The sequence below is a fragment of the Bos indicus genome, chromosome 18, assembly GCF_029378745.1.
Source record: "Bos indicus isolate NIAB-ARS_2022 breed Sahiwal x Tharparkar chromosome 18, NIAB-ARS_B.indTharparkar_mat_pri_1.0, whole genome shotgun sequence".
Classification (NCBI taxonomy): Eukaryota; Metazoa; Chordata; class Mammalia; order Artiodactyla; family Bovidae; genus Bos; species Bos indicus.
The window spans coordinates 6,840,379-6,860,633 of record NC_091777.1 but is presented as its reverse complement, the minus strand read 5'-3'; the positions used below and the strand labels follow the sequence as shown (position 1 = coordinate 6,860,633).

The following is a 20,255-nucleotide window of genomic DNA, read 5'->3' as shown; positions in this document are numbered from 1 at the left end:
CTAAGAAAAATCAAGTTAGATGAGGCTGGAATCAGCTCTAGACCTTTTTTCCTGTTTCACAGCCATCAGTCAGTGTGCTCAGAGAGCTCCCAAGGCCCGTGGAGGGGCTGGATAAGTGGAGAGGTAGACGGGTGGGTTCCCCAGCCATCACTGTTGGGAGCAAAGTCTGGCGTGCAGAGTGAGAGAGGCGATTACCAGGCTGTAGGGAAGCCACAGAGCGAAGGGGCCAGCAGCAGAGCGGGCCTCGCTGGCTTTTTGTCCTAAGGACCCTGGGCAAGGGCAGGCTTCAGTTTCCATCCGTGAGGCAGGGATGCTAATGGCCCTGCCTCAGTGGTTTGTTGAGAGACTTTAAAGCGAGAAAAGGGGTTTTGGGCACAACAAGCAGTGCCTGACACAGACTGAGCACCTCGTAAAGGGTCTCCACCACCACCCGGCGTGAAACCTCACTTTCTGAAACCTCCCCAGGTTTCAGAAAGACAAGCATAGCAAGACAAGCTATGCCTTGGAGTTGTTTGTGCTCACCTGATCCCCGGCTGTGAATGACGTCAGAGGCTTTGGGGCCAGTACAGCACAGTGTGGGCTGACGCTCTGCAAGGTCTGAGCAGCTTCAAATATCTGCCTGTTGATTGTCTTCCTTATTCCTAGAAACACGTCTTCCACCCCCACCCCCCCACCCCCAAAACAAAGGTGTGTTCAGAGAGAATTGCATTTGCTGCGTGGGCTTCCAGCATTACTGTTGCTGGCTTTATCCATTAACTTGTGTAGTGGGCTGTAGACTCTTTTCAAGGGGAGGACAAGCACTGCAGAACCGCAGACACTGAGAGCAAAGTGAGAAACGGACCTTGTTCCTCCCTGGTTCCGTCTCAGCCATGCAGGCCATATACTTCAGCTGATGTTTTTTTAAATTAAAGTAGATTTTATTCACAATACTGTATTCATTTCTGCTATTCAGCAAAGTGATTCATATATATATATATATATATATATATATATATATATATATGGGCTCCCATTGTATCCCAGACAACGAGCCTAGTGCCTAGCATCTAACAGGTGCCCCATAAACACTTTAGAATGGATAAGGAATGCACACAAAGCCTTGAACATCACATGCCAGGCCCACTGAGGTCACACGGTCACTAGTGGCTATAGCTAGTCCTTTGTGGGATGTGACTTCTGCCAGGTTACTCCCTGCATGGATCAAGGGCCAGTCAGAAAAACAGAACTCACCCCCAGTAGGTTCAGAGGAGGAAACTGAATATGAGCATCTAGTCCCAAATGGCTAGGAAGCTATAAAGGAATAAAAGGAAAGGTCAGGCTGCCCAGAGATCAGCCAGGGCAGAAAGCCATAGCACATAGGAAGTGTGTTGTTCTGGGACCAGAACCCAGAGGCAGGAGTCATGCGGAGAGAGAAGCAGGACCGCAGCGGGCAGACCATACCGCGGGGACCAGACTCGCAGAGAGAGGTGACATCTGAAGGGATGGGCATCCTTGGCTTCCCCCTGCTGCTCACTCCCTCTGATTCCCTGCCAGCGCCTGCCTTTGTCCGGATCCATCAGGAAGCGGTTTGGGAGTTGAGGGGCTGAGAAATGTCATCCCCTGCCATGCAGAGCAAAGGCGGGCAGGGCAGGGAAGGGACGCCGGGCAAACAGGCGGATGACTGCCCCGTCCCCAAGGCTGCAGGCTGCCTGCCAGTGCAGCGGGCCCCACGGATGACGCAGAAAAAGCAGTCTCTGCTGAGCCTCACCGGGACTCGCATGTGTATGATGGGCAGTTCGTATTTCTTCCCACTGGTCCTCGATTGTCACTGTGCAGAGGATCTCAGGGGAGATGTGGGATACTCAGATTCCCAGGCCCCACCCGCAGAGTGTGGTTCAGACCACCTTCAGGACAGGGACTGGGAATCTGTATTTACAATAGAGGCTGCCCTCTCATGGAGGACCAGCCCTGGTGATTCTACTGCCATGCCATGATTAAAGGCCAAAAACTTGAGAAACACCAACTTAGCTCCAGGACTTGGACAGTGTTCTAGGTTCCAAAGGAAGGGAGCAGGTACCTTTGGAAGCTGCTGTGTGGAACAGAAAGATCACACAGTGCCTGAGAGTGGACTTAGTTTGTGTGTGAGGCCAACAAGACCATCTCCTTGGAGCCAACCCTCCAGCCCAAGTCTTGCACGCAAAATGCCTTTGTTTATTTTAGACTAAAGTCAGGCACACACAGGGCACAGACGTTAAGCACACAGGCTCTCCAGTCTGCTGAACCTGGTTTGAAACTCAGTTCTCCGCAACTAAACTCTCTGTAGAGACCACCCTGCCTCTCAGATTGGTGTTACCTTCTTTAACCCAAGGCATATTCAGAAAGAAGAGTTTCCTTCATCTCGGGCCCTGATCCAGTGACCCATGTAAGCAGTCCTGGGGAAAGATAATGTCCAATCGAGCCCTAATGCTCTAGGGGAAATTAACATGTAGAGGTGGCCGGTTATCTCTTACCAGATAAGAGGCGGGCCTCGTCTGCATATTCTGCCCTCTGTTGTAAACTGCCTGGGACACCACGCTTTTATCTGATGAGATGCAGCTTCCCTTCCCATGCGGGTCTCAGGCTTGGGATTTTAAGAGGGCTTAGAAACAAGTGTCCGGCAGTTTATTGATTAAGGACAGGGCAGGCTGTCTAAGAGAGCACACTCTGGACTCTGAGCGCTTGAAGTCCAGCCGTGGTTGTCTTTCTAGAGGTTGCAATTCCCTTGAAAGAATGACTTGGTTTCTCTAGGCCTCAGTCTCCACATCTCTGAAATGGGTACCAGACGCCTCCCTTTAGGTGACTTGGTAAAACTGTTAGGAAAGCCACGGGCTTACAGTGCAGGGCCTCTTGTGAGGGCCGCACCGTGGCTGCAGCTGTCACTCACAGGACGGCGGAAGGGGCAGCTTCGTCCGGCAGCATGTGGGGCCAGGCCGAGATGACCTCAGGGGCTGGGGGCTGACGGGCCCCTCCAGGCGGCCAGCTTGGGCTTCCCCGCAGCAGGGCGGCCTCAGGTCCTCATGTGGATCTCAGGTCTGTAAGAGAAAGGAGGCGGGAGTTACCTCTTGAACGGCCAGGCCCTGGACAGTACCAGCTCTACCACTGACTCCTGGTCAGAGCCGATCCGCCCAGACCCGGGGGAGGGGACCCAAGCCCATGTGTTGAAGGCGGGCAAGTCAAAACTGTGAAGCCATCTTTGTTTGCCTGCGGTGGGTCTCAGATGTGGCACGTGGGATCTCTCATTACGGTGCATGGACTGTCTAATTGTGGCTCGTGGGCTTGGTTGCTGCACGACACAGGGGATCTTAGTTCCTGACCAGGGGTTGAGCCCACATGCCCTGCACTGCAAGGCGGATTCTTAACCACTAGACCCCCAGGGAGGTCCCTGTGGCCATCTCTGATCGGCCATAGCCCATCCCTCCTTGGAGAAGCTGTCCTTGGTTCTCCCTCCCCTCTTCCTCCTACACCTCCCTCTATCTGCTTTCCTCTAGGAACTGAATAATTACCCCTGGTGTGAAGTCTTCCCATTAAACTGGGAGTGATTTCCTTGAATAAAGGACCGGAGTTCCTTGATAAATTATTTGGCACATAATGGCTTCTCAATACCTCGGCAGTATAATGAGGAGTGTTAGAGTTACAGAGATTTGTGTCTTGTCTTCTGGTTTGCTCACTGTCTTAGCACAGAGAGACTCACTCACAGGAGGTTCCCGGAATGCGGCTGTGGAATGAATGGAGGAGTGGGCGAGCGAGTGAATGAACAAGTGAGCCAAGGCTTCCGCACACAGTCCTGTTCCTGAGGTTAAGGGAGCCAGGCTAACTAATGAGTTCCCTGAGATTCTCGCTTGTGTAGATGCCCCAGCTTTAATTACACACAGGTCCTGGAAGGCCGGGGGAAAACAGCTGGCCTCTACCCACAACCCTCACAATAGACTGAGGTCTTCACCGCCAGCTGCGGGTCCTTGAGCCTCCACTGTGGACTCATCAGCTGTGTCCGTCCTCCTTGTCCCCCCCTCCCCCCTCCCCGCCCCCTGCCTCACCAGGAAGGGGCCAGTTTGCACAGTGAGACCCTCCCAAGGCCGAGGGCCCGAGTGCTTCCTGCCCGCCCGAGCGCAGAGCAGCAGCTGGGCTGGGAGGCTGGCAGGTGTCTAACAGCCTGCTGCAATCCTGCATAACAGGAAGTGAAAGAGAACACCGTATCCAGTTGAAGCTGCAGTGGAATATGGGCTGCAATGCTTAATTAACCACCCTCAGTCATCTCACCGATCTCTGTGGTTGCCACAGGGGGGAAAAGTGAAGACAGAATGAACGGAGGCTACAAAGCCGTTTCTGTGTCCCCCGCCTCTCAACTGTTCCATGTAAATTACTTTTTCAATATTTAAAATGAAAATCTCAAAATATACACAGAATCAGAAGAAAGTAGTCGATTCCCATATAGTCATCACTCTACTTCAGTGATCGACACTGTAAAGCTTTTTTTTTTTTATTGAAGTATAGTTGATTTGGGGTTTCTCTGGTGGGCTCAGATGGTGAAGAATCTGCCTGCAATGCAGGACACCCAGGTTCGATTCCTGGGTCAGGAAGATCCCCTGGAGAAGGGCATGGCTGCCTACTCCAGTATTCTTGCCTGGAGAATTCCATGGACAGAGGCATCTGGCAGGCTGTAGTCCAGAGCATTGGAAAAGTCAGACACGACCGAGCAACTGACATACAGTTGATTTACAATGTTGTGTGAGTTTCACAGGGATAGCAGAGTGATTCAGTTATATATATAAATATATGCACATATATTTTTTCAGATTCTTCTCCATTATAGTTTATTACAGGATATTTCATGTAGTTCCCTGTGCTATGGAGTAGGTCCTTGTTGTTTGCCTGTTTTGTACATAGTAGCGTGTATCTCAGAGAAGGCAACGGCACCCACTCCAGTCCTCTTGCCTGGAAATTCCCATGGACAGAGGAGTCTGGTAGGCTGCAGTCCACGGGGTCGCTAGGAGTCGGACATGACTGAGCGACTTCACTTTCCCTTTTCACTTTCATGCATTGGAGAAGGAAATGGCAACCCACTCCAGTGTTCTTGCCTGGAGAATCCCAGGGATGGGGGAGCCTGGTGGGCTGCCGTCTCTGGGGTCGCACAGAGTCAGACACGACTGAAGCGACTTAGCAGCAGCAGCAGCAGCAGCGTGTATCTGTTAATCTCAAAGTCTTACTCTGTTGCCATACTTTCCCCTTTGCTAACTGTAAATTTGTTTTCTATGTCTTTGAGTCTATTTCTATTTTGTAAATAAGTTCATTTGTATCACTGTTTCTTAGATTCCACATGTTAAGTGATATCATATTTGTCTTTGACAATACTTCACTTAGAATGATAATCTCCAGGTTCATCCATATTGCTGCAAATGGCATTATTTTGTTCTTTTCACAGCTGATAGTATTCTATCGTATCCATGTACCACATCTTCTTTATCCATCGCTCTACTGATGGATGTTTAGGTTGTTTCCATGTCCTGGCTATTGTAAAACAGTGGTGCAGTGAATATAGGGGTGTATGGATCCTTTCAAGTTAAGAGTCTTCTCTCGATATGCCCAGGAGTGGGATTGCTGGTTCATACACAGTTCTCTTTTTTCGTTTTTTGAGGAACCTCAATATTGTTCTCCACGGTGGTTGCACCAATTTACATTCGCACCAGCAGTGTAGGAGGGTTTTTCTCCAGACCCTCTCTGGCATTTAATTGTAGACTTTTTGCTGATGACCGTTCTGAGCCATGTGAGAGGCCCCAGGCCCGTGCTGGCATTCTGGTATCTGGCGTCAGGGTCTGGAAGGCTCTATCAACGCTGTTGCTTCCCAACAGGCAGGTGAAGTTGGTCCCTGGAGTCTGGCTGGAGGGCCCAGGGATCCCAGAGCTGGTTCCGGCAGGATCATATTACAGTTTTCTTGAGCCTGGTGTCAGCCCCCTGGTGGGTGAGGCTGGTCTGGAGGCGTGTGCAGCCTTCATGGAGGGAAGGGCTGGTGCCTGCCCACTGGGTCTTGGCTAGGAGACCAGGTGGTGGTTGTTGCTCAGTCATGTCCGACTCTTTTCGACCCCATGGGCTGAAGCATGCCACGGTTCCCTGCCCTTCACTATCTCCTGCAGTCTGTTCATACTCATGTCCATTGAGTCGCTGATGCCACCAAACTACCTCATCCTCTGTCATCCCTTTCTCCTCCTGCCTTCAATCTTTCCCAGCATCAGGGTCTTTTCTAATGAGTTAGTTCTTCCAATTGGGTAGCCAAAGTATTGGAGCTTCAGCTTCAGCATCAGTCTTTCCAATGAATATTCAGGACTGATTTCCTTTAGGGTTGACTGGTTTGATCTTCTTGGAGTCCTGGAGACTCTCAAGAGCCTTCTCTAGCACCAGAGTTTGAAAGCATCAGTTCTTCAGTGCTCAGCGTTCTTTATGATCCAACTTTTACATCTGTCAATGACTACTGGAAAAACCATACCTTTTACTATATAGACCTTTGTTGGCAAAGTAATATCTCTGCTTTTTAATATGCTGTCTAGGTTGGTCATAGCTTTTCTTTCAAGGAGCAAGCATCTTTTAATTTCATGGCTGCAGTCACCATCTGCAATGATTTTGGAGCCCAAGAAAATAAAGTAGGCTACTGTTTCCATTTTTTCCCCATCTGGTTGCCACGAAGTGGCCCTCAGGTTGGCAGGGTCATGTCTAGGGGGAGTGTCTGAGGCAGTGGTGGGCGCTGCAGTCTTTAGGCAGCAGCCTGTCTGCTCATGGGTGGGGCTGTGTTCCCACAAGGTAACTGTTGGCCCTGAGCTGTCCCAGCTTTGGACTCTACAGGCTGTTGGGTGGGGCCAGGTCTTGGTGCGAATGAGATAGAGGGTAGATTTCAAGATAGCAGCCTCCAGCATCAGCATCCATGCGGCTGAGTGCTCCCAAATGTGTACCCACCAGTGTCCCCGTCCCCAGGGTGAGATGCAGCTGTCCCCCGCCTTTCAGGGAGACGCTCCGGGATTCACAGGTGGGTCTGGCCCAGGCTTCTATCCAATTACTGCCTTTGCCTGTGGTCCTGGTGCTCATGAGGACGTGTGTGGTCCTTCAAGAGTGAAGCCTCCATTTCCCGCCATCCTGTGGGGCTCCTGAAGTCAAGCCGCACATTTGGCCTTCAAAGCCAGCTGCTGTGCGGGCTCGTCCTCACAGTTCCAGGGCTCCTGGCTGTCTACTTCACCATCATGGCTGCTCACCTCAGCAGAGCCAACTCTGGACTGTTATCCTGTGCTCACGGCCCCGGCTCTCTGACATAACGCAGAGGGGGTGTTCACTTCTGACTTTATTTTTTAATGGGTTTCCAAAGTTTTGTTTCATTTTGTTTATTTGCTGTAGAGTCAAATCTGTGCCATACTCTTAGGAATGGTCCCTTTGTGTGTGTGTTGCGGGGTGGGGAGGGGGAGTGCTGAGTGAATTCATGCAGTTGTCTCCATACACAGATATTTGTACAAATGCATAGACGGTCTTGAGGTAGCTTATGCAGTTGCACGTAGGTGTAATAACCATGTGATCAGAATGTCTGCGCGGGATGGTTACATAGGGCTGGGTTGTCTCACGTGTTAAAGATGTGTGGAGATGGGCAGCCATGAGTGGGCAGCCATGAGTGAGGGTCACTGGTGTGTCTGCCTGGAGAGATATTTCAGTTGATAGGGAGGTGTCCTTTCAAAGTCAAGTAAGCTTCGCTTCCTTCTTTAGTGGCAGATGATTAAAAGGACTCTCAGAGATCATATAGCTCCCTTCTACTTCCAGAACAGACTTGTTCACTTGGATGGACTTTCTGGGGAATCCTTGGCACATTTAAAAAATCCATGGGGGCATGAATGCATTAAAACAACAACAACAAAACAACAGATAACGTTTTAAGGGCGTACTAAGCGGCTGGTATGGCCCCAGGCACTTTTCATTATTGACGTCACTTGAGCCTCTGGATAACCTTGCATCGTAGGAACCATTATTATTTCCTCCGTAGAGTTGACAAATGTGAGTAGCTGGGAGGTGGAAGAGGCGGGATCTCAAAGCACACTGTTGGGTGTGAGAACCCCCGTGGTCTACCAAGTCAGCATCCTGAAGAATGGAGACAGAAGACGCACCCCTCTGCACAGCCAGGTTTGCAGTGGATGTAATTTGCTCCACGGCCTCTAGGGACAGGGAGTCTATGAGCATCAGAACCAGTCCTGGAGAGAGCCCCAGGGCAGAGATGGGTGGCTGTGGGAAGCTCACCTCTGCTCCGACGCCGCCTCCCTGCGGGACATCAGCAGCCTCACTGCCCACGAGTCCCACCCTGACTGCCTTCTGCCTTTGCTTGGACTTGAGTCCTCCAGCTCCCTAAGCCCTCTTTTTGCAGATTTCGGGGTGGTTTCTCACTCCTGAGCCCCCACCCCTCAGAGGCCAGCAAGATCACCCCAGGGAGCTTCTTGAGGAAGTGGTGTCAAACTCCAGAAGTCTGGAGTCACACTCTGAGAGATCAGAATTCAGTGCTCGGGAGTGCGGTGGGGCGGGGGTGGGGGTGGTGGGGAGCCAGAAGCTTGCATTTTCCACCAGCCCCCCTCCCTCCTTGACTCTGATGTGAGTGTTCAAGACCATATTTTCAGAAAAACTGCCCTCCATCCTTTCCAGGGAGTTAGCTTTAGAACCCTCCTTCCTGCAGCTAAGAAGGAAGCCTGGTCTGAACACACACGTGGCTGAGCAGTGTCCCAAATGGGCTGTAAAGTGGGGGCCAATATATTCCTCTAAAAGTTCCACCTGCATTGCCAGGCAGTATTCCTTTACAAGCCATTGGGGGAGAGGAGCAGACCAATGCCCATGAGAAGCCAGGCATCCCTTAAGGAATTTAAATGGGTCAGGAACTCTTAAAGAATTTAAATGAGCATGAAATAGGTAGAGAGGGTTTTCTGGGCCAATATGCAAGCCGCACAGTAAATAGCTATTTTCAGCGCGGAGTCTGGTTGGCAGATTTGCATATACATGTGATGCCGTGAGTTTCTATTTTTGCCATGTAAATGTGCAGTTTGTAAAGAGAGCCCTGTGCCCCGGTGGAAATGCAGGCTTGGGCTGCTTGGCTGGACCTGGTGTTCTGTGTTCTGACGAGTCCAGGTGAGAGTCGAGAGATGGGCAGAGAAGAGAGAAGGTGTGTGGTGAGGCTTCTGGAGTCCTTGGATAGCTGAGCTCAGCCCTGCAGCCACATCCCCCTGCCGGAAAAACGGAAGTCAAGAATGGAAAAGTCGAACATCCATTGTGCTGTGACACCAGCCTTCGTTGGTTTAAAACAACTTCCTGTCTTTTTTTTTCCCCCAAACCCACCACTGATTTGTTATGATTATCATTGACTTTTCTATTATGGTGACCCTTAGGATTATTGTCGGAGTGTAGGTACATGACTGACACACGGGAGCAGAACCAGGAAAGCTCCTGCTCTTCTCCCTAAGTGTGCCTGGCTGCAGAGGACTGGAGTGGGCCCGATGGAGGGTTTCTGACAAGTCTCTCCTGGTGCTGTCGCCGTGGCCCAGCACATGGCTGCCACTCGGGTATTTTGTCATTACCCAGTAGGACCTCTTGGGGGTCACTTTGCAGAGTGAACTTGGCATTTTCCTTTGGATCCTTATCTACTGGGAAGGAGGCCATCTTTTGGCTTTTGCTTGCTGCTGCTGCTGCTGCTGCTAAGTCGCTTCAGTCGTGTCCGACTCTGTGCGACCCCATAGACGGCAGCCCACCAGGCTCCCCCATCTCTGGGATTCTCCAGGCAAGAACACTGGAGTGGGTTGCCATTTCCTTCTCTGATGTAATCGCTAAGTCACATCTAACTCTTTGGAGCCCCATGGACCATAGCCCACCAGGCCCCTCTGTCCATGGGATTTCCCAGGCAAGAATACCGGAGTGGGTTGTCATTTCTGTCTCTGGAGTTGCTTGCTGCAAGGATGCCAATTAAGGAAAGATCTTACAGAATGAAGGGAGCTTTGCCTTAGTCCTGAGGAAGGTGGTGGTTGTCAGCACTGGTTTGCTTACCTTCTGCTCACAGGCTCAGAAACTGCTGAAGAGACAGTGATATTTTGCTAAATTACCACTAATGCTGGCGGTTTCCAGCCTTTGTTTCCCATAAATATCAGGAGACTACCTTCATTTAAAAGAACCTGCGGGACTTCCCTGGTCGTCTAGCGGTTAGGACTCCGCACTCACCACAGGGCGCATAGGTTAGAGCCTCGGTCAGAAACTAAGATCCTGCAAGCCAGACAGAGTGGCCCTAAAGGAAAAAAAGAAAGGAAAAGGGAAAACAAGATCCCATGGCTGAGGAACACAGGGAGCATCAAGTGGTCCTAAAAGGACCCTCCCTCCAATACTACTACCTTCGTGCCTTTCTTTCTTGTTTTTTGTTTGTTTGGTTTTTGCAAAATATCGTTTCATTTAAATGGAATATGGGCAAAATGGTGCCTCCAGCTACTTCCGCGTCCAAGAGATGAGCACTTCTGTCTATGAAGAGGGTCAACCAGCTTGATGAAAATTCAGCTGCGGTCACCCAAGCTTTCTAAAGGCAGGATGAGTGCCCAAGGCAGAGCGTCTGGAGGTTTGGTGTGGCCTCTGCTGGGTGTGCACACACTTTCATTTTTAGAATATTAGTTCCTTTATCAGGTCTAACCCCGAGTCGGTAATGACTGCTTGGCATTTGGTCACAACACGTGACCATATTTGGCCAATTTTCAGAAACCACCTAAGCCGTAGTGACATAGCTTCAAAGACAAGCAAGATGTTTTCTCAAAAAATTATTTTAAAGCACTTTTAGAAAAAAGTTTGTGTTTCCCTTACTCCTTAATAATTGAAAAAAAAAAAAGTAACAATGAACTAAGGGAGATGTTTATCAAGCTTTGGGGCTGTCACTTAAGCTTTGGAGGTCTTCTTACAACATAGAGAAGGGTGTTTACACCGGAATAAGGACTTTTGCTAGTCTCAGAGAGCTCGTGAAAGGAAATACTGTAAACTTTTGCCAAAGCTGCATCATCTTTGAAATAATTTACTGTGTACTGTGAGGAAATGTCTTGAGTGTCACATATTATGACTTGCTTCCAAGAATTACTATTCATTATCTCGCAAAGCTGTATTTATCCATCCACCCATCATCTACCTATCCATCCAGCCATTTACCCATTCACCACAGCTGTCATCACTCTGCTGATTGCCAGAGATACAGAGATGTACATGAAACAGTCCCTACTCCCTGCCCTCAAGGAGCTCAGGATCTAGTACAGTAAACCCTTGTCTTGTACCGATCTAAGTTTCTGAGAATCCAAAACTTTGTGCCTTTCTCACCTGTCATTTTCGCTGCTCCGTGAACGTGAATGGACTCACACAGTGTCTCTGCCGAAACTAGTGAGGAAGATGGAATCTTTGAAACAATGGGTGAGCGTGGCTGATAGACCAACGCCCACCCTGAGATCAGCTCTGTGGTTTTCCATCCTTAATCATTCTCAGAAGATAACATGCTGTTTTCATGGGTACAAGAGACTCCCAAAGAAAACCACCTCATGTTGTTGCTATTTATGAAACTAACAAAAGTAGAGAAGTCCACTAAAAGTTTTGATGGGAAAAATTGTATAACAAACTGATAGTGAATAATTTGAGATCTTGCCCATGGTGCTTAGTCATCCAGGCGCGTCCGACTCCTTGCGACCCCCTAGACTGCAGCTCGCTAGGCTCCTCTGTCCATGGGATACTTCAGGCAAGAATATTGGAGTGGGTTGTCATTTCCACCTCCAGGGGATCTTCCCGGCCCAGGGATTGAACCCAGGTCTCCCGCACTGCAGGCGGATTCTTTACTGTCTAAGCCACCAGCGAAGCCCCAACTTGCACATAAACTCCTCACTAAGATGAGGGACTCAAGGGAATGATTTCATCCTGTTACTACAGGCTTTGGAAAATGCGTGACTTTGGAGCCAGTTACAAATACTTGGTTCTTAGGACCCCAAGTTGCAAGGTTTCTCTGAACTCAAGGGAAGCCCACCCTTTAGCATTTCCATTAATGTTTTTTTCTTTGGGAGGGGGGCATTCGTGCCCAATATTGAACAAGACAGGTGATACATTTCTTGACCTGCTTTTTATTAGCTCACTCAGTAGCGGATAGAATACCAACTCTAGTCATTTCTTTGTGAGTATTGATGAGTCTGTGACAGTTTGAGATTTTTGTACAACCCTAATGCTTTGTGAAAATATCTGTGGTTTTGGCTGTTGTAGAAGTCACAGGTGCTGTGCAAACTCCAGGATTCTGTGACTACCTGTGGAATTGAATGAGTGCTAAATTTCAGCCAGATGTTATTGCAAATAAAGATGTGATTTTTTTTTTTCTTTTCTCTTTCACATTCACAGAAACCAAATTAAGAACCTCTGCACTAGCAGTCGATTTACTCTGGGAATATGTACGTGCCCCCCCTTTGCCTTCCTCATAATATTTGTAATGAGGGCAAAGATGATGGGGAAGTAAGCACAGCACAGCCAAGGGAAAGGCTTCCCTGGTGGCTCAGACAGTAAAGAATCTGCCTGCAATGAGGGAGACCTGGGTTTGATCCCTGGGTTGGGAAGATCCCCTGGAGGAGGGCATGGCAACCTACCCCACCATTCTTGCTGGAGAATCCCATGGACAGAGGAGCCTGGCGGGCTCCAATTCATGGGATTGCAAAGAGCTGGATGTGACTGTGTGACTAAGCATGGCACAGCACTCATGCCCAAGTAATCGATGCCCTTTCTGTGGTCATCCCAGTTGTGCTGCCTAAGATCTCAAAATTAAAAGAGAAGAAATCCTCCAAGCACTATCGGTTTTGTAACCTCTCCTCCCGAGGGGACACCGAGTGATGACCTCAAGGTCTGGGCCGCGGCTCTTCATAATAGGGCACTGCTCTGTGTCTCCGCGCCACCTGGAAACCACGGGCCTCCTAGCTTTAGGCACAGACCTCCTGCTTCCCAATTGGCAGTGTTTCCGCCTTCACAAATGCCATTTCTAGAGTTCAGGAGCAGGATCTGTCATCCTTTATTACTGGAGTATCTTTATTCCCAGTATTCCAAGAGGTGACGGTCTCGCCATCATTTTTTTTTTTCCATCTCTTTTTACCAGGAGGCCCCAAACACTGGGACCTCCATTGGTTTATTCTACATGCAAGTGTCCTGGCATGAAACCTCAGGTTAGGGTCCTCCGTGTGGTCCTTGCTGTCCACAGACAGAAATGCAGGGCTCTGCGGTGGGTACAGTGGGGGACAGTGCGTGCCTCAGGTGTAAAGGATGGCAGTGGGTTTCTTGACAGCATTTCTTCTGTGAATGCAGGTCTGTGTGCTTAAGATGGGACTTGAATACAAACAACAGCTGTACAGAGCTCTTTCCAAGAACGCAACTAACTGCAGAAGGCCAAGGTTACCTTGAATATTCAGGACTCAGGGCCCTGGGGCTCTCTCTTTTATTTGTCATAACCTCTGACCTCTTTTTAAAATTGTTTAAGATGCTTCTTTAGGTGCATTCGGTCTTAGTTGCGGCACGCGGGTTCCGGTTCCTTGACCAGGGATGGAACTCGGGCCCCCTGCAGTGGGAGCACAGAGTCATAGCCACCGGACCACCGGGGAAGTCCCTCTGACCTCTTGTGTTAAACCACAGACTGTGTTTTCTAACTCCTCAGGGGTCCCTTCTTCTCCCTTCGTTTCTCGTCATTCCTCTTACTTTGTGCCAGCAGCAACGTTTACCTAACAGCCTTCACTCCCTACCCGCGTACCCTTCTCTCCTTTTCTTTCATGCATTTGACTCTTTCTGAGATGCCCAGTTCCCTAGGAGGAGGGTGTGAGAAGGTGGTTCCTGGGAGGAGAGGGAGAGACTGGGTAGGACTGGGGAGCAGGTAGGCAGAGACGCGCATTCAGCTGAGGTCTGGGTCTGAGTGGTGCCCCAGGGCAGTCAGCCCAGGACTGCCGGCTGCCCCGAGGACGGGGCTTCACCTCCAGGCTTTTTCAGACATTGAGGCTTCTGATGGCGGATGCCGGGTCTCCGGGGGTGGGGACGGGGCTGAGGGCTGGGAACAGAGAGGGCTCCCTGGGACCTGAGCACATTGTCACGGCATCACTGCTCTCACTCTTTCTAAATCCTCCAGCTTCTGGTCGTCCCCCGTAAAACTTAGGTGTTGTCTCACGCGCCGCTTGACTCAGGCGAGTTAAGAACCCCCCTTGCTTTTGATTTCAGTCTGCTGAGGTTATTGCATTCCCTACTTCTTTCTTAGCCAGACTCTTCCCCGCTGCACTGCGTGAGTTAAGGGCGTTCCGCGGGCTGCTTCCGGAACCTTCCTGCTATTTCTATCAACTCCGTTCAAAGCTCATTTGTAAGAGAGGGACTTCCTGTTCATTATTTCTGTTTCTGTGCGGCGGGAAGATTTATGTGAAAATTCGTATTCCTGTGCTCCGTTATCACCCATCAGTCATCTCCTCCTTTCCTGATGGTGCTAACTCTTCTCTCCCTGCCATCTCTGCTTCCGGGGCCATCATTATCCTCACGCCTTGTACAGGGGGCTCCGTCTCTGGCCACATCCCTCCCTTTGTGGTAAGGACTCCCAGGGGCCACTGAGATAGGCCCATCCAGAGACCCCCTCTGGACTGTTTTCTGGGTAGCCAGGAACCTGGGGTTCTTCCTGCTGCCTCTGGGTGCTGTACAGCCTCTTCCCCAGGTCACTGTTCCCAGGAACTGACCGAACCTGGGCTATCCTGGCCGTCAGCAGAGGACAGTATAGATAGAACTGACTCTATGGGCTGGAGTCTAGACAGGCATACTAGATTGACCAGCGTTCCCCCAAATTCAGGTTCACCTAGAACCCCAGAATGTGACTCCTTATTTGGAAATAATCTATGTAGATCTATACAATGGAATATTACTCAGCCATTAAAAGAATGAAATAATGCCATTTGCAGCAACATGAATGGATCTAGAGATTGTCATACTGAGTGAAGTCAGACAGAGAAGGAGAAATATCATATGACATTGCTTATATGTGGAACCTACAAAGAAAATGATACAAATGAACTTATTTACATAACAGAAGGAGACTCACAGACTTAGAAAATAAATTTATGGTTGCTGGAGGAAAGGGATAGTTAGGGAATTGGGGAAGGTCATGCACACACTGCTATATTCAAAATGGATAACCAAAAAGGACCTATTGTATAGGACCGGGAACTCTGCTCAGTGCCGTGTGGCAGCCTAGGTGGGAGAGGGGTTTGGAGGAGAATGGATACGTGTATATGTAGGGTTGAGTCCCACTGCTGTTCACCTGAAACTGTCACAATATTGTTTATCGGCTATGCCCCAATACAAAATAAAACGTTTAAAGTTTGGGGAAAAAAAGGAATAGTCTGTGTAGATATAATTCAGTTCAGTTCAGTCGAGTTTGACTCTTTGCAACCCCACGAACTGCAGTGCACCAGGCTTGCCTATCCATCACCAACTCCTGGAGCTTACTCAAACTCATGTCCATCGAGTCAGTGATGCCATCCAAGCATCTCATCCTCCGTCGTCCCCTTCTCCTTCTGCCAATGAACACTCAGGACTGATTTTCTTTAGGATGGACTGTTTGGATCTCCTTGCAGTCCTAGGGACTCTCAAGACTCTTCTCTAACACCACAGTTCAAAAGCATCAATTCTTTGGCACTCAGCTTTCTTTATGGTCTAGCTCTTAACATCCATACATGACTACTGGAAAAACCCTAGCTTTGACTGACTATACAGATCTTTGTTGTCAAAGTAATGTCTCTGCTTTTTAATATGCTGTCTAATTTGGTCATAGCTTTTCTTTCAAGAAGCAAGCATCTGTTAATTTCATGGCTGCAGTCACCATCTGCAGTGATTTTGGAACCCAAGAAAAGAAAGTCTGTCACTTTTTCCATTGTTTCCCCATCTATTTGCCATGAAGTAACGAGACCGGATGCCATGATCTTCGTGTTTTGAATGCTGAGTTTTAAGCCAGCTTTTTCACTCTCCTCTTTCACTTTCATCAAGAAGCTCTTTAGTTCCTCTTCACTTCTGCCATAAGGGTGTCATCTGTATACCTGAGGTTATTGACATTTCTCCCGGCAATGTTGATTGCAGCTTGTACTTCACCCAGCCCGACATTTTGGATGATGTACTCTGCATATAAGTTAAATAAGCAGGGTGACAATATACAGCCTTGACGTACTCCTTTTCCTATTTGGAACCAGTCCATTGTTCCACATCCAGTTCTAACTGTTGCTTCCTGACCTGCATACAGGTTTCTCAGGATGCAAGTAAGGTGGTGTGGTATTCCCGTCTCTTTAAGAATTTTCCAAAGTTTGTTGTGATCCACATAGTCAAAGGCTTCAGCATAGTCAATGAAGCAGAAATAGATGTTTTTCTCAAATTCTCTTGGTTTTTCTGTGATCCAAAAGATGTTGGCAATTTCACCTCTGGTTCCTCTGCCTTTTCTAAATCCAGCTTGAACATCTGGAAGTTCTAGGTTCATGTACTGTTGAAGCTTAGCTTGGAGAATTTTGAGCATTACTTGGCTAGCATGTGAGATGTTTGCAATTGTGTGGTAGTTTGAACATTCTTTGGCATTGTCTTTCTTTGGGATTAGAAGAAAATATAATTAGTGAAGTTGAAATGAGGTCCTCCTGGGCTGAAGTGGGCCTAAGTACAGTGACTGGCATCCTTGTAAGAAAGAGACACAGGTGCATGGGGATTCGGTGCCTCATGCCTCCTCGCCTGAGGACAGAGGCAGAGAAGGGATGATGTAGTCACAGCCAGGGCACCGCTGGGCCTGCTGGCGGAGGCCAGGAAGGATTAGCCCCTGGAGCCTGTAGAGGGGGCCTGGCCCCCATGGACACCCTGCTTTCCAGCTTCTGGCCTCCTAAACTTCAGAGAGCAAATTCCTGTTGTTTGAAGCCCCTGAGTTTGTGGTACTCAGTTCCAGCTGCCCTGGGAAACCCACACGATATATATAACCCATGAGGCCCCTGCTGGTGGGAGAAGGAGTCTTAGATGGAACAAGGAGGGTGATCAGCCCCAAGCTGGGGTTCCCTCTGCCTCCAAGTTCAGGTGCAGAATTCCAGGGGAGCAAAAACTTTTGATGGTGAACCAGGCCCCCCAGGTTGTATGAACAGATACTTGTCAAGAGAGGAGGACATTTCTACAGCGTGTTGTGAGTGTGTGCCGAGTCGCTTCAGTTGCGTCCGACTCTTTGCCACACCATGGACTGTAGCCCGCCAGGCTCCTCTGTCCATGGGATTCCCCAGGCCAGAACACTGGAATGGGTTGCCAGGTCCTCCTCCAGGGGATCTTCCCAACCCAGGGATTGAACCTGCGTCTCTTACATCTCCTGCTTTGGTAGGTGGGTTCTTTACCACTAGCTCCACAGTAGAAACTCAGACTCCTAGCGGTATTCCTGGCCCAGCCGCCACAGATGTTGGGGTAAGCCTGCCCCGGACCTTTCTTCTCCCGGGGTTTCCACAGAGCGAGGTTTGTCCCCAAAGTCTAATTCATGGAGGCGCTTCTACTACAGACCCAGTTAAGCATCACGGGCAAGCAGCTTAACCTTTTCTGGATTTTCTGAAATGTCATTTTTTTCCCTTCTTGAGGAGAGCTTAAAAATCACTTCTGGTTAGTAGGGCAACTTATCAGGCTGATGGTCTTCCTGTTTCCGTATTGACGAAGGCCTCACGCCATCAGCAGCAGAGCCGCTCCCCGCTGGAGCCTGTGACGGGGCGGCAGAAACCAGGCCCCAGATCAGCACTTCGAGGGTGCGTCCGTTGCCCCCGGACTGAAGCCCTCACTGATAACACTTTCCAAATCGGGGTGATTCAGATGGGCTTTTTGTGAAGAACAAGCTGGAATTCCCCCCCACCCCAACCCCCACCCCAGATGATCAGTGCTCTGCCAAGGCCTGGAGCGGCAGTAATCTGAATGGCCAGCTTGTTTATGAAGACGAGGAGGAGGAGAAAGAAATGGGAGAGGGGCAGAGGAAGCCACGTAACAGAAATGAAACTCAGCCTTCAAAGCGGGTTCCAGGCCAAGGCAGGAGGGCCGGTGAGCCAGACACTGTGCTCTCAGGCGAGAGACAGGACGTGTCCCTGCCCTCCAGGGGCTCGCAGTCCATCGAGTCCCAGCTGAGCCCCAGTGGGGGCCTGTCCTCAGGTGGTCATCTTCCTGCACCTGTGACCCGGGGGCCCACCTACAGGGGGCACCTGCATGCCAGCCCCATCTGACCCCACCTTTTCTCCCTGGGTCCCTTATCCCAAAGCCCGCAGCTGCTCAGGGAACAGATCCACGGAGGATGCGGTCGTGGGAGGAGCATGGGACAGGATGGCCCGGGCGCCACCCACCTTCCTGTGTTCCTTCACAGAGCTGTGTCTGTGTTGAGTCGTTCCGTCATGTCCGACTCTTTGCAACCTCATGCACTGTATGTAGCCCACCAGGCTTGTGTCCATGAGAGTTTCCAGGCACGAATACTGGAATGGGCAGCCCTCTCCTCCTCCAGGGGATCTTCCCGACCCAGGGATCGAACCCGCATCTCTTGCATCTCTTGCATTGGCAGGGGGGTGGTTTTTTACCACCACCTGGGAAGCTCCTTCACAGAGGGGAACCCCTTTAAATGTCAGCCCCACTTCCTCCTCGCCCCAGGTTGGAGTTGCCGTGGTTCCCGCTTCCCGTAAGAGGGCAGTGAAGCACAGAGAGGCCAGGGTGACGCAGCCAGAAATAAATGGAGGGGTGACTGGCATCCACAGGCATCCTTGGGCCCCCCTCCCCAACCCCATCAGTATTCTGCCCATTTCTACAAGCACAGATGGGGAGGAGTCATCTGACCTGGCTAAGCCACTTGTCCATGTCCATGACATAGGGCGACCTCTCTGGGAGTAGGAGGCGACAACGGAATGATCAAATATGTTCAGAACGCTCAACCCATTCCTGGGAAAATGGGAAGCATACATCTATTTGGGAGGTGGTCCAGGACCCAAAATTCTGGGTTCTTCCTGCCCTGCTCACGCAAACAGGCCTTTTGCTGTCCCTTCCCCGACATCCCTTCCCCAGGCGCAGGGCACCTCATCAATTACGTTTTAATAGACGCTTCCAGCAGGCTGGGCCTTCGCCCAGAGATACGGAGCAGGGCAGGGGCCCACTCCAGGTCAGCAGAGGACTCCACCGGCTCCCTGAGCTCACAGACCACACATGCCCCGAGCGAGGCTGCCCTCCTGAAACCACGCATCCCTCTCACCCAGAAAACCCTGAAACTGCCGTTCCACAAGCCCATAAACAACTCCTGTGCTTTCAGACACAGGAAAGGGGTGCTTCAAGCAGGCATCTTCTCCCTTAGGGCTTCATTTTAGAGTCAAGGGTCCTCTTCGTTCTGAACACAAGAAAGAAACCCAGAGCTTGGGTGAGAGGATGGCTTGCATTGTTAAGCAAGCTGGAGGATTTGTGGGAGGGACAAAAAGAAATCCTGGAAAGAGATTTGGTGTTTTTTTTTCCCCTTCTCTGTACCAACCAGGCACAAGGATATAACTTCCAGAAGGAAGGAGCATGACTTTGATTTTGAGACGTGCAGTTTTTAAGCATGGCATTTATTTTCATTCAGGTAATGGAAGAGGCATGAACATGCAACAGCAGACAATTGATCCAGAACTAAAGGTCCCCACTAACCCCTGCCTGCCTCTGGCAGTGGGAGCTGTCACCTGGTCCCCAGTTCCCACTGCTGTCTCTGAACCGGGGGTGGATGGGAGTCTGGACATCCCAGCCCAGTCCTGATTCGACTGCTAGGTTCTGTTGGAAGAAGGAAAGAAAAACTTTTATTCACTTAGTGCAGCGGTTTTCTAACGCTTGCAAATGGAGGAAACTCAGGGTGGGGAGGGCAGTTAAAATGCGAATTTCCAGGCACCAGCCCAGATAGGCTCGAATTCAGTAGTTTTGGGTGGGGTCTGCGTGTGTGCTAAGTTGCTTCAGTCCTGTCCGACTCTGTGACCCCATGGACTGTAGCCCACCAGGTGCCTCTGTCCATGGGGATTCTCCAGGCAAGAATACTAGAGTGGGTTGCCATGCCCGCCTCCAAGGGATAGTCTTGACCCAGGGATCGAACCTGGGTCTCCTGCGTCTTCTGCATTGTAGGCGGATTCTTTACTGCTGAGCCATCGGGGAAGCCCTGCATTCTTAAATGCCCCTACCCCATACCCCTCAGCTTTCCTCCACGT

General features: G+C 50.1%; 1 protein-coding gene and 1 long non-coding RNA gene across 2 annotated transcripts in view; one reads left to right on the top strand and one right to left on the bottom strand.

Annotated features, from left to right (window-relative positions):
* MAF (MAF bZIP transcription factor) overlaps positions 1-20,255 on the top strand; it is a 355,676-nt gene that overhangs the window by 286,168 nt on the left and 49,253 nt on the right. The gene's annotated exons all lie outside the window — the stretch shown is intronic.
* Positions 2,170-20,255, bottom strand: part of LOC109572450 (uncharacterized) — a 43,058-nt gene continuing 24,972 nt past the window's right edge. Inside the window, exons 3-4 of the long non-coding RNA XR_011561739.1 lie at positions 19,721-19,830; positions 2,170-3,050 (exon numbers count right to left, since the gene is read on the bottom strand). This is a non-coding gene — a long non-coding RNA (uncharacterized lncRNA). The remainder of the gene's footprint in view (positions 3,051-19,720; positions 19,831-20,255) is intronic.